This window comes from Equus quagga, chromosome 8 (genome assembly GCF_021613505.1).
Source record: "Equus quagga isolate Etosha38 chromosome 8, UCLA_HA_Equagga_1.0, whole genome shotgun sequence".
Taxonomy (NCBI): Eukaryota; Metazoa; Chordata; class Mammalia; order Perissodactyla; family Equidae; genus Equus; species Equus quagga.
In genome coordinates this window covers 69,749,134-69,763,486 of record NC_060274.1, presented here as the reverse complement: position 1 = coordinate 69,763,486, position 14,353 = coordinate 69,749,134, and positions in this window count along the sequence as shown.

Here is a 14,353-nt window from a genome sequence, read left to right as displayed (position 1 = left end):
GCACAGCTCGTCGGGCCATGCTGAGGCGGCCTCTCACATGGCAGACCAGAAGATCTACAGCTAGAATGTACAACTGAGTACTGGGGGGCTTCAGGGAGAAGAAGAAGAAGGAAAACCAATTGGCAACAGATGTTAGCTCAGGTGCCAATCTTTAAGAAAAAAGACTACATTAAAAAAAATTAATTTGTAAACCTCTGTGGATGCTTAGGGATATAAAGAACACACATTATTAGGTAAACAGTCTCTATAGAAAGTTGAATAAATATAAGGCAATGTTCTTTGGCAAACTATTTAATACTCTTCAATTTCCATACTCTTTGAATTCAGGTTTGTTTTGTTAAATTCTTTCTTTTGTACTGTTTCAATAATCTTCAACTAATTAACTTTCATTGCATTTGCCACCTGGGCTGGTATCTACATTAACAATGTGTAGATATATTAGGAGCATCTGTACAACAAGGTCAGTTTGTGTTTTGAAATTGTGCTCAGAATTACAATTTTGAAGATAAAACTCACTTTCCAAAAAGTACTAGACTTTTTGGTAATTCAGTAGTCTTAAAGTGAGGGACAAAGGATAATTTCTTAGGTTTTAAAAGCATTCCTCCTATCTCAATCTAATAAATAACAAAAGCATGTTAACATTCTGGATTGAAATTATAGAAACAGAATGAAACTTAATTTGATAATGGCTTCATTGTCTGTCTGGCAGTGGAGCCGTAGAGTATATGTGACCATAAAGTTTAAAATGTTTAAAGCCTGTATTTGCCTGATTATTCCAGAGACATTTTAGAGGATGAATTTGTTTGTAGCAAGGTTGGAGCAGTGGAAGGAGTCGTGCATGGAATTAGACTTGTCAAACCATTGGTATCTAGAACCGTGAGATACTAGATGGCTCTGTGTAATCCTGACACAACTTAAGTTTCCTGCATCCATGTAGGGATATGAAAATAAGGTTTTGTTTCAGAGCACTGTGCCCTTGTGATTTCATTTCAGAGCAGTATGCACTCATGGCCTTTTTGCTGCACAATGAACTCTGATTAATGCTTTCACTCAAGGTGCTGCAATAATCATTAACTCAACAAGAATCTTAACTAAAATATAAACAATTGAATGAAACTTTTAGTGCAGATTTTACTGGTTTCAAAAAGATTAGCCCCTTAATTATAAGAAATTATAATCATCTCTCTTGTTGCTATCACTAAGTGACTCTAGTTCAAATTGATTTGTGGAATTTAATTACCATATTCATAATATTTCACTAAAAATAAATGTGGAAAAATCTAATGTGGCTTCTTATAAATGTTTCTCTCTTGGATTAATAAAAGATCTTCAAAATTTCAGAGTGAATTGGGCAGGAAGTCTAGGCCACTACCATCCTTGTAGCCATAGCCAACAGTGAAATTATTTTGTTTAAGTTATGATTAGAAACAATATTTGGTAAAATATCTGTGTAAAATAAATATTTTAATGGAAACTTGACAAATCAAATGAACCAATGAAAAAGAAATTCTCTCTACCTCCAGATTTCGAAAGCAATATTCTTTATGATAATCCCTGGGTCACTACAGTTATTAAGGAATTAAGATTACAATGTTAGTTAAACTCAAAGTAACCACTATATTGGAAGGCCCAAGATAACTTGGGTATTCTGCAATTATCTTTGTTGAAACACAGACTTGGTGTTTTGCAAAGAAATCATTTGTTCTGCCTTAGTGAAGCTAATTATTCTCAGCGTGCAACCACTGTTTCAAATTGTAAAAGGCACATCAGCCTTTGCTGTATGTTGCAGGAATTAAAACCCAATCAAATGAGATAATGAAGTGCATACAAAGAATATGATCTTACTTTTGCAATGCAATAAAAGTGAAAGCCATTTAAAGAAATGTTACAAAAATCATAATTTAGAGAGAAAAACATGCTGTAAAGCAAATGTTTACTATTTATTTTAATTACTTATTGCTTAGAGGTAAGCATTAGGTTTATTTATCGTGTGGTTAAGACTCTTCTTTTTAATGACTGAAGAATATGGTGGCTAACAGTCCAATATGAAGCAACATAATGCAAAAGCTTTTTTAATTTCATGGAAAACTAAGGAAATAGTCCATATTATGTCAGAGATGAACATATACGCTTGTAAGAATTTCATGAGAGTATATTAAGAAAATAGTTATTAGGGCTGGCCCAGTGGTGCAGCGGTTAAGTTCTTGTGCTCTGCTTTGGCGGCCAGGGGTTCACTGGTTCAGATCCTTGGTGTGGACCTACGTACCGCTTGTCAAGCCATGCAGTGGCAGGCGTCCCACATATAAAGTAGAGGAAGATGGGCACAGGTGTTAACTCAGGGCCAGTCTTCCTCAGCAAAAAGAGGAGGATTGGTGGCAGATGTTAGCTCAAGGCTAATCTTTCTCAATAATAATAATAATAAAATAGTTATTAAAAATAGACTAGCATTGGCACTCCTCTGTACTTGTGTGATCTGAAATAACAAAATATATTAGTGCTCCTATTCATTAAAAAAAATACCATCTGTGCTAATATCAGCGACACATTACCCACTTAAAAATCTCTACTTGTTCTGTCTTTTTCTGTGAAACCTGTTTTTTCTGAGAACACATAAACCATTAGTAGTCCCCATAATTGCATACTGAGCTGCTGAAATCTGATTGGGTCTGGGTGTGTCTTCCATTTTGGTAAAGAGAAATCTCTTGCCATTTAAACTCATTGAGTTAATATTTTCTTTATTGTTTGGTGTTTGTTTCCTTCCACACTAACTATTGACAGTGATATTTCCTGCCCCCACCAACACTACCCTTCAAGTTACATGGGGTGAGATGGATTATAGGTTTTTGTCCCTTGCTTGTTATGAGAGAAACCAGAGCAAGCTTCCCTTTCAGCTGCTGAGAAAGTGCAGTCACCTCACTGGCAAGAATGTGAAAACAGCAGGATTCACACATCAGCATTGACAACACAGAGAGCATGAAGGTTCTGCTCATTATATGCCATGGGGGCTGCGTGTCTAGAGCAGTTTACTCTGCAGAGGATAATGCCTGCTGTTATTTACATGCCAACACGATACCCTGGGTATTAATATACTAATAAACTTTTCTCTTGATTCTGTGTTCTTTCTTCATATTACTTTTTACTTTTGTTTCCATAATGCCAGTCATATGTATTGTGCTGTCCTGGAGTCGAGGAACATGGCAGTTTGGCTAGTATGCACAAGTTCCAAGCTCTGTGCTGTGCATAAGCGAAGGCTCAGTGAGTGATGCGTGATGTGTAAATTGCTGTTATCTCCAGAGCTTGACACAGTGCTTGGCACAAAGGAGGCGCTTAATCAATGTTTTCCCATTGGTTGAATGAATGGGCGAATTTTCATCAGAGATTTCGTTTGGGGGACATAGTGGAGATCACATAAGGATTGTGATAAAATAAGTGGGTACCATGAACTTTTCCACAACCACATCTGGGTCATGATTCAACAAGCACTGGGAAGAACTTAGATATACATATTTAGCTTAAATGACTTTGATAGGGTTGCTCTTAAATCAAGATTATACTCCTATTTTTAATTTGGACTAAAAATGTAACAATTTCAGAATATTCAAACAGTTGCAAAATGCTGTTTCTATCACTTTTGATTTAGAGACACAAGGGTTTGTAAGAGCATTCTGTCCACACTCTCAACCCTCTTATGTTGCATGCTTGCAACAGTTTGGTAAGTGGAGTGTGTTGTGGATTAAATAGTCCTGCTTGCTAAAATAGTTTTGAAGAACTTTTTATTCACATGCCAGCTTAGCTGCTTATGTTCATCTCTTTTCAACTGAGTAAAACTGGATGGTGAGCTATTGTTCAGCCAAAACTTGGCAGCTCTCAACCCATTATTCAACTTGGAAAGGAAAATACTTAAAAATACTTTTATTTTTCTTTATCATCTTCTGGGGTCTACTGCAGCATTTTGTGTGTCACCTATTAGCAAATGAAAGAAAAATATTTTCTTTGCAATTTGCAAAAGGATGCAATTGTCACATGCTGAGACAGGTTAGCATCTGTATCTCTAGGGAAAAACTTTTGGTTGTAGCAGATCTGCCAGTAGCAATTAATTAGAAAGCTTTTTATACTGTTTTCAGTTACAGACGTGTACTAGCAGCTTGAGAAAATTGGTAGTGACGTCTGCTGTCACCACAGGGTAGTACCATGGATGGAGCTAATTTACTGACATTTGCTTTTTTTCTCAGTGTTATATCTTCATCTTACACTAAGCTTGATTTTCATTGCCAAATGGTGAATTCAGTCATTTTTTTATTGCATTATAATGCATGGTGTATGAGACGTAAGAATGAATGCATCTTACACTTGTGAATTCCAAGATAAGATGAACAGCTGGTCTTTTTTCACCACCTACTAAGCAGAAGTATAAAGAAAGCCCACCTATCTTAGCAAAGAAAGATGTATCAACTTAAAATATTAGTAGCAAGACTATAAAAAATTATTAATTTTTCTAAAGAAATGTAACTCATTTAATAAATTGTATCTCAAGGACAAGCTTCAGTTTTTTAGTTCATTTATGGGTAATCATGTATGCCAAGATGAATTCATTCTTAGCAAAGTATTGTCCTTGAATTCATCCTGCATATCTGGTCCTAGAACATTTGGGCACAATGTTTGTCTCCCTTCCTAACTACTAAATTAAAAAAAAAACAGTTCTTTTTAAATTTTAGGCATGTGAATTATTTATTCAAATTATTTCTCTCTTTTCACAGGTTCTTATCATGCATCTTTTATGGACCTTATACTACTCTAAATAAATTCAAATAGACAAGTATTTCTGTCTGTGTTTTCAATGCAGGCATTCTCTAGAGTCACTGATTTTCAGAAAGCTGTCTCTAATTTGGGCAATACAATGTGAACTGCTTTCAAACTCATCACTGACTACATGGGAAAGTTGTTAAACCTCTATGTGTTAGTTTTCTTCTGTTGCCACATAATAGTATCTTCCCACTTATTTCATCTGTTGTGAAAGGTTTAACTGACATTTAACGTGAAACTAATGAACACCTATCAATTAAATATTAAAGTTTTCTTTTTATAGTTTATTAGAAAAAGATATGGGGCCGGCTTCGTGGCCGAGTGGTTAAGTTCGCGTGCTCCGCTGCGGCGGCCCAGGGTTCAGATCCTGGGCGCGGTCATGGCACCGCTCATCAGGCCACATTGAGGCGGCGTCCCACATCCCACAACTAGAAGGACATGCAACTAAGATATACAACTGTATACAGGGGGGGTTTGGGGAGATAAAGCAAATAAAAAAAAAAAGATTGGCAACAGTTGTTAGCCCAGGTGCCAATCCTTAAAAAAAAAAAAAAAGGAAGATTGGCAACAGATGTTAGCCCAGGTGCCAATCTTTAAAAAAACAAAAGATAAAAGAAGAATGAAAAATAAAATATTGACTCCCAATTAAACATGATGGATTGAACATAAGAGTTCTCTCTACTTCACCCTCAAACCCCACTAAAACATCAACAGCAGAATTTAAAATGTATAAACACATAAGGCCAAATAGAACAGGAGAGGAGATAATACAAACTGAGTGGTGTCAAAAAAAATTTAGATAAAAATTAAAACAGGAGAAAACTTTTAAAATAACTCAGCAGAATGGAAGAAGCTGAGATCCAAATATATCAAAAAGCAAAAAAAAATTACCAGGAAGGGTCAGAAATCTCATATTCTGAAAGTGAGGTGAAGAATGGCTGTCAAGGGGGCTGGCCCGGTGGCGCAGCAGTTAAAGTGTGCACGTTCCACTGCTTGGTGGCCCGGGGTTCACTGGTTCGGATTCCGGGTGTGGACATGGCACCACTTGGTAAAAGCCATGCTGTGGTAGGCATCCCACATATAAAGTAGAGGGAGATGGGCATGGATGTTAGCTCAGGGCCAGTCTTCCTCAGCAAAAAGAGGAGGATTGACAGTAGTTAGATCAGGGCTAATCTTCCTCAAAAATAAAATAAAATAAAAAAGAGCTGTCATATTGTACAACCCAGAGAGAGCTATTCACATTATAGTTTATGTGAATGATACTCAAGGGATTATGAAGTGAAGTCTTATAGCCTATTATAAAAACTTGTCCAGATAAAGAGCTGAAGGGGTAATGCAGCATAGGAAACCACTACCTATTCATTTCTTTTATCAAAGACACATGTTTTCCCCTTTCCTGTTTTATTTGATCTTATATCTTTATGCATTTTAAATTCTTCTGTTGATGTTTTAGTGGGACTTGGGAATGAAGCACGGAGAACTCTTATGTTCAACCCATCATGTTACCCATTATGAAGTAATCACTCCCAGCCTGCCTCCATTGTGAATTCTTTCTTATTTGATCAGAGTTAAACCCTAAGAGAGGTCTATCATTGCCAGCTTAATCACTGTCAGCTCTCTAGAAAATAGACTTCAATTTTACGTTGCAATGATTATTAATCCACTATTGCCTATCTATGTGCCCAACAATTTGACTTGAAAACATGTAGAGGATTATGGCATCCAGGTAAGCAAAGAAAAATCACAAACATTTTGGCTGACACAGTTGCCTGAATGTAGGAGTCTATGGCAGAGATATTGCTATATATTTATTAAATCCATTTCATTTTTTTCATCTTCGTCATACAGGGAGACAAATTTCCCAGCTTCCCCTGCAACTAGATTGTGGCTATATGGTATCATTTTGTTTAATGGTTTGTAGAGAGAAATAACGTAAACATCTCATAGAACTCTAGAACTCTCTTAGCCTCTCCTTTCCTTCAGAGGCAGCCATGTAGGTCACATGTTGAGCTATCAAGTCAAAAGATGGAAGTACCCTAGGTCCCTGGAGAGCAGAACAATTGAATCAGTAACCTTGAACATATATCAATAGAAATTATCTAATCTGATGAACATAGAGAAAAAAAGATAAAACAGGCAGAGCCTCACAGACCCATGAGCCAACATCAAGCATGCCAGCAAATAGGTCATGGAAATCTCAAAAGGAAATGAGGAAAGGGAGCAGAAAAAAATATATTTGAAGAAAGAGTGCTCAAAAACTTCCCAAATTTGCTGAGAAAAATTAAACATTTAATAACCTCAGCAAACACTGCATAGAATAAAAGATCTACATCCAATACAATCAGAAAATATTATAAAGCATCAAGAGAAAAAAGATTCATCAAGAACGAGTGAATCACAGTAAGACTAACAGCTAACTTCTCATCAGGAACAGTGGTTTCCAGAGGACATTGGAGTATCATATTCAAAGAGTTGAAAGAAAACAAAATTTTATGTCAAGAAATCTCTATCCAGCAAAACTATCCTTCAAATGATTATGAAATAAATACATTGACAGATAAACAAAGTCTGAGAGGATTAGTTGCTAATAGGCCTGCCTTACAAGAAGTATTAATAGAAGTCCATCAGGCTGAAAAGAAAAAAATGAAACCAGACAGTAACTCCAACCCACATGAAGAAACAAAGAGTTTGAGAAATGGTAAACATGACTAAATATGAAAGAGTCTATAAATTTATTTACTCATATTCCTAACCTCTCCAACATATATGAGATTTTATACAGCAGGATTTATAACACTGTTCTGTTGGGTTTATAACATGTATAGATCACATGGGAGGGGGAGAAAAAGAGATATATTGGAAAAAAAGATTCTACATTTTATGGGAAATAGTATTCTGAAGTATATTGGGAAAATCTGAGATAGATATTGTAGTCCTTAGGATAGCCACTATAAAATTAACTCAAAAAAATATTTTAAAAAATCCAGAGGAGTTAAAATGATAAGCTAAAAAATGCAAAAGGAGGCATAAAAGTGAAACAAGAAGGAAAAAAAGATGATATGTACATAAGTGTTCATAGCAGTGCTATTTATAATAGTCAAAAAGTGGAAACCACTCAAATGTTGATCAACTGATTGAAGGTTAAAGAAAATGTAGTATATACATAGAACAAAATATTTTGTTAGTGCCATCAAGTTGATTCTGACTCCTAGCAACCCTGTGTATAGCAGAGCAGAACCCTGTGGGGTCTTTTTGCACCATCCTCTTCCCTTCCAGCACTATATCAGACAACACTCTGCTGCTGTTCATAGGGTTTTCATGGACATTTGTTTTGGAAGTGGGTGGTCAAGTCCTTCTTCCTAATCTGTCTTAGTCTAGAAGCTCTGCTGAAAATTGTCCACCATGTGTGATCCTGCTGGTGTTTGAAATACTGGTGGTATACTTTCAGCAACACACAACTGCCACAGTGTGACAACCGACAGATGGGTGCTGTGGTTCTCTGAATGGGAAACAAATCTGAGCCACAGTGGTGAGCATACAGAATCTTAACCACTAGGCCACCAGGGCTGGCAACAAAATATAAAGTACTGATTAATGAGATACCATGAATAAACCTTGAAAACTAATGCTACATGAAAGAAGCCATTTACAAAAGGCTACATATTGTACAATTCCATTTACATAAAATGTTCAGAATAGGTCAATCCATAGAGTAAATTAGTGATCATCAGAGTATGGTGGAAAGGGAGAATGGACATAACTTCTAATGGGTTTGGGATTTCTTTTTGGTTTAATAAAAATGTTCTAAAATTACATGGTGATTATAGTTGTACAATTGTATAAATCAGTGAATTGTATACTTGAAATGGGTGCCTCTTATGGTATGTGAATTATATCTCAATAAAGCTGTTATTAAAAAAAGATATGGCAAATTGAGAATAAATAGCAAAATGATAGATGTAAATACAACCCTATAGGTAATTACATTAAATGTGAATAAAGAGAAACCCCAATATAAAGGCAGAGATTATTGGACTGGATAAAAATCAAATTCAATTATATGCTGTCTACAAGAGATATTCATTAGATTCAAATACACAAGTGGGTGGAAAGTTAAAGGATGGAAAAAATACGTGCTATGTGAGCAGCAGCCATAAGAGAGCTAGATTAGCTATATTATCAGAAAAAATAGACTTCACCACAAGAAAAAATTGGTAGAGACAATGAAGGACATGTCTTAATGATAAAACGGTCAGTACATCAGGAAAATATAACAAACAATATATGCGTGCACACCTAACAACAGAGTTCCCAGATACATGGCATAAAAACTGGCAAAACTAAATGAAAAATAGACAATTCAACAACACTATCTGGAGCTTTTGATAATCCATTCTCAATAATTGGTAAAACAACTAGACAGAAAATCAGCCAGGATATAGAATATTTGATCAACACTATTGACCAATTTGAATTTTATAGAATACTCTACCCCCAATGCCTGAAGAATACAGTTTCCGAGTATGCATGAAACATTCTTCAGTATAGACCATAAGCTGGATCACAAAACAAAGCTCAATAAATGTATAAAACCTGAAATCATGTAAAATATATCTTATTACCACACATAAATTAGACCTTCACACCAGAAATAGATCTAGAAAACCCTCAAATATTTGGAAATTAAACAATTTCAAAATAACCCATAGATCAAGGAATAAATCAAAAGGGAAATTAAAAGTATATTTTGAGCTGAATGAAAATAAAACAACATATCAAAACGTATGTAATGATAAGCACTGATCAGGAGGAAAATTTTCACTTTAAAGCCTATGTCAAAAAATATGAAAGGCCAGGGCTGGCCCAGTGGTGCAGTGGTTAAGTTCGCACGTACCAGTTCGGCAGCCTGGGGTTCACGGTTCAGATCCCAGATGCGGACCTATGCACCGGTTGGCAAGCCATGCTGTGGTAGGCGTCCCACATATAAAGTAGTGGAAGATGGGCACGGATGTTATCTCAGGGCCAGTCTTCCTCAGCCAAAAAGAGGAGGATTGGAGGCAGATGTTAGCTCAGGACTAATCTTCCTCAAAAAAAAAAAAAAAAAAAAAACCCAGCCTAAGTAACTAGGTAAGTGAATAACCTAGCAAGGACCTAAGCAACCTAACGCCTCAGTAACCTATGTTTCCACTTTAAGAAACTGGAGAAAAAAAGAGCCACTAAACCTAAAGCAAGCAGAGGGAAGGATATTCTAAAATCAGAGTGTAAATTAATGAATTAAAAACCAGGAAATCAATAGAGAAAACTGGAGAAACCAGAAGTTTGTTCTGTGAAAAGGTTAAAAAAAAAAAGACAAACCCTTAGCTAGACTTGCCAGGAAAAAAGAAAATAGGCATGAATCTGGAATGAGAGAGGAGATATCACTACCAACCTTATATAAATTTAAAGAATTTTGACTGAATATTATGAACGCACTTTTGCCAACAAATTTGACAACTTAGATGTCATGGATAAATTCCTAGAACACAGTTTCCAAACCATATGGAAGAAGAAATTGAAAACCTGGGTAGATTTATAACAAGTAAAGAAATTGAAATAGCGATTAGAAATCTTTCCACAAGGGAAATGTCTAGGCCCAGATGGTGTCAGTAGAGCATTCTATATATTTAAAGGAGAAATCATGCAATCCTTCACAAACTCTGAAAATAAGAGAGGATGGAACATACACCAACTCATTCTCTGAGGCCTCTACAGTGTATTATCCTGATACCAAAGCCAGATAAAAACATCACAAGTAACAGCAACAACGAAAACTAAACAAATGGAAGACCAATATTCCTAATGAATATAGATGGAAAACTTAAACCAAATATGAAAATTGAATTCAGTAGTGTAGATAAAGGATTATAAACCATGACCAAGTGCGATTTATCCCAGGAATGCAAGGTTGATTTAACATCTGAAAATTAATATAGTGATCAATTAAAGGATATGAAACAGTTAAAGGATGCAGAAAAGTCATTTGATAAAATCTAAGACCCATTCATGATAAAAATTTTCAACAATCTAAGAATTTAATGGAACTTTTCCAATCTAGGAATAGAAATGGCATCTATGAAAAATCTACAGCTAACATCATACGAAATAGTGAAAGACTGAATATTTTCTCCCTACGGTCAGGCACAAAGCCAGCATACCAACACTCTCCACTTCTATTTAACATTGTGCTGGAAGTTTTAGCCAGTGTAATAGACAAAATAATAATTATAACATTAATTGTAATAATAATAAAGGCTTTTAGATAGAAAAGGAGGGAATAAAAATGTCTGCAGCTGGCAATTTTGTATATTGAAAAATCTGAAATTCCAAAAATATCTCTTAGAACTAAAAGATGAGTTAAGCATGATTGGAGGATACAAAGTTAATATGTAAAAATCAACTTGGTTCCTACATCTTAGCAATAATCCAAAATGAAATTCAGAAAACAATTCTATTCACAAGAACATCAAAAACAAAACACTTAGGTATAAATTTAACAAAATAAGTGCAATCTGTGCACTGAACAGTACAAAATACTCATGAAAATGATTTATGAAAATCTAAATAAATGGAGAGACATTCTGTGTTCACGAATTGTAAAACTCAGTGTTGTTAAGATGGGAATTCACCTCAAATTGATCTATAGATTCATCGCAATCTCTATCTAAATCTCAGCTGGCAATTTGTAGAAATTGAGAAGTTGATCCTAAAATAAAGATGGATATGCAAAGCACCTTGAAAAGCCAGAACACTTTTGAGAAAGAAAAAAGTTGGAAGTCTTGTGTTATTGGATTTCCAAACTTAGTGTAAGCTACAGTAATTAAGATAGTGTGCTATGAGCATAAAGGTAAGCATATATATCAGTGGAACAGAAACCACTCCATTTATGGTCAATTGATTTTCGATAAAAAAGTGCTGAGACAATTCAATGAGAAAAATAAGTTTTTTAAATGGTGCTGGGACAATTGGATATCCATGTGCAAAATAATTTAGAATCTTACTTCATACCAGGCACAAAAATTAACTCACATGGATCAGAGATTTAAACCTATGTGACTATTTCTCCTACTGGTGGCATGCAAAGAGCCACCACGGAACTTAATGATGCTCGTGTCCCTCTCACCAGTACATTCCTGAAGGCCTTGGTGATTGGTATGCTCTCTGTGTATCCCCTTGAAGGAGCATGATCCTTTCTTGGGTCTTCCTTTTCCTTACGTAATGTATTTATTCCAGCATGTCCCTTCCTTCCCTGTCTGCCTTAGCAAGATTTAGGCCAAATTTAGGCATTTCAAATTCCATCAGTGTCTCTGCAGGCTTCTAGGAATCATCATTTTGTGCATCCCTTTCAGTCCTTGGCAGAGTGTTGAATTCCGTGTCCTTGGAGTGTTCCCCAAGTTAATAAACTCTCTCTTATCCTGTTTTATATACTGGCCCCTAATCAAATACTCTCAAAATCTGGCCCTGTGAATACTCTCCTGGCTCCTAACAATACATCCTAGCTAATTCTTGCAGTTTCTTTGTTGCGTGGTCCTTTTAATCTCTTAAAGGCCCAGCATATCCTAGACTGAATTAATGCTACAACTTAATCCTAGTTACCAGCCTGCACACCAGCAGAGGAGGTGGGGCAGGCCTTGCAGGGAAGAAGGTATGCCAGCTCTTATATAGGGAGGGGTGGGCTGGCTCCGAAGGCTTTGAGAGTTCAGAGGAGTCTGGGGAACCAAAGACTTTGGGGCATCCACGCAGATGAACTTGTCCTACATGTCAGGTTCCAGGTTTTCCCCAGCGGAACCCTGCTCTTAGTTAACAAACTCGCCTCGGTTGTTCATTCAATCATCTTTGTAGTTGTCAGCTCTTAACTATTCAGTTTACAGTTTGATCTTCAGCTTTTTTCTCCTGCAATGCAGGAGACAGGGGTCTCTTTTTAAGGACTCTTGGCCATCATATTTAGTTTTCAGTTGTTTGTTAAAGGTCCGTACCTTTTAATTATTCCTCTGTAGGAACCTGACACAACTAGTGATTACTAGTCAATTCTACTGCCCTTTGAAAAGGGCATTGTTCCTCTGTATTTTTCAAATGCCTGAATCATTGCATCAGCCAGGTGTTCTCTACAGAAAAATTCTCCCAAGTCACCACTGGGGAATTTTTTTAACAATTGGGGTACTACCTTGTGTCAGGGACTATTGATGCCTCACTTACCACGTAGGATGGGATCCTTATTGTAAGACTCACAGTGAGCCATTCCCAAAACCCTAGAAGGATCTGAAGCAAAATATTGTACATTTTCACCTGATACTCAAAACAAGGAGTCCTGTGAATACTCTCCTGGCTCCTACTGGTACATCCTAGCTAATTCTTATAGCTAATGCTTTGTAGCAAATTGTTATTGTTTCCAAACAGGTTTAGTTTTGAGTACAATGGAGAAACCATAGCATTAATTTTCTTTCTGTAAAACTATTTGAAATTTAGAATCTGTCCTCCCCTCACCACACATAACTACAAACCAGAGAACTAATCATAACCAACCAACCAACAAAACAAAGTAGTTATAAAGAAAAAGGAATTGGAAGGAAAATAGAAGGTGAATATTAGAGTTAGAATTGGGAAAAAAAGTAAAATATGTGGCTACTTCTTACAAAGATAAAAAGGGAAATGTTTTATCTTTTAATAATTTGGTGGGTGTGGTAAGAAGAGAGGAATAGAAAGAAGCCCAAAATTAATTTTGTCTACCGCAAATCTTGGTCAAGTATGACACCTAGAGGCCGCACAAACAGAATTCCTTTGGGTGATTTTTTTTTATAAGGCAAGATGTATTTATGTAGAGAAAATTATATAAAGGTTTTATTTCAAAATGGACATTCTTAGATACTTCCCTGTATAACACTCTATCAATGAATAACTTCGCGTATATTCCTTCATTTACTTATTGTTTTTAGTCATAAAAACTGATGATATTGAAAGTTGTTTCCTTTCTGTTAAGAAACTGAATTTTTCATGATTAATTTTAAATGCTGGTACTAATCACTACAAGTCACTGTCCATATACCTTATAGCTCATGAGGGTCATGAAGTATCTTTATATGATTATATTCTAATAAAACAGAAAACACGTGTAGACTTCTACACCCCCTCCCTCTCTGGAGTTTGGAAATGATAGCAAAAATAATAAAAACAGATGAAAGGACACCACATGAGAGGTGATAGGTTCAGAATTGTCTCATTTCTAAATATTGAAAAAATATATACTCTGCATTTTTCATCCATTGGTTTGGAAAACTTTTATAGTCCTGGCTCATTAATACTTGAACAGTTCTTCATGAAAAATGATAAACGATTTGCTTCATGGCAGGCTGTACAGATGGTCAATTTAATCTGCATCCTTGAGACTTCTCATGACTAAATTTTGACATCATGTCATTAAACATTTGTGTATTATTTATATCATATTCTAGAAAACAAAGATTGCTATGTCATGCTATCTCTTGCCGTTTATCAGTTTTATTGATAGGATTTATCT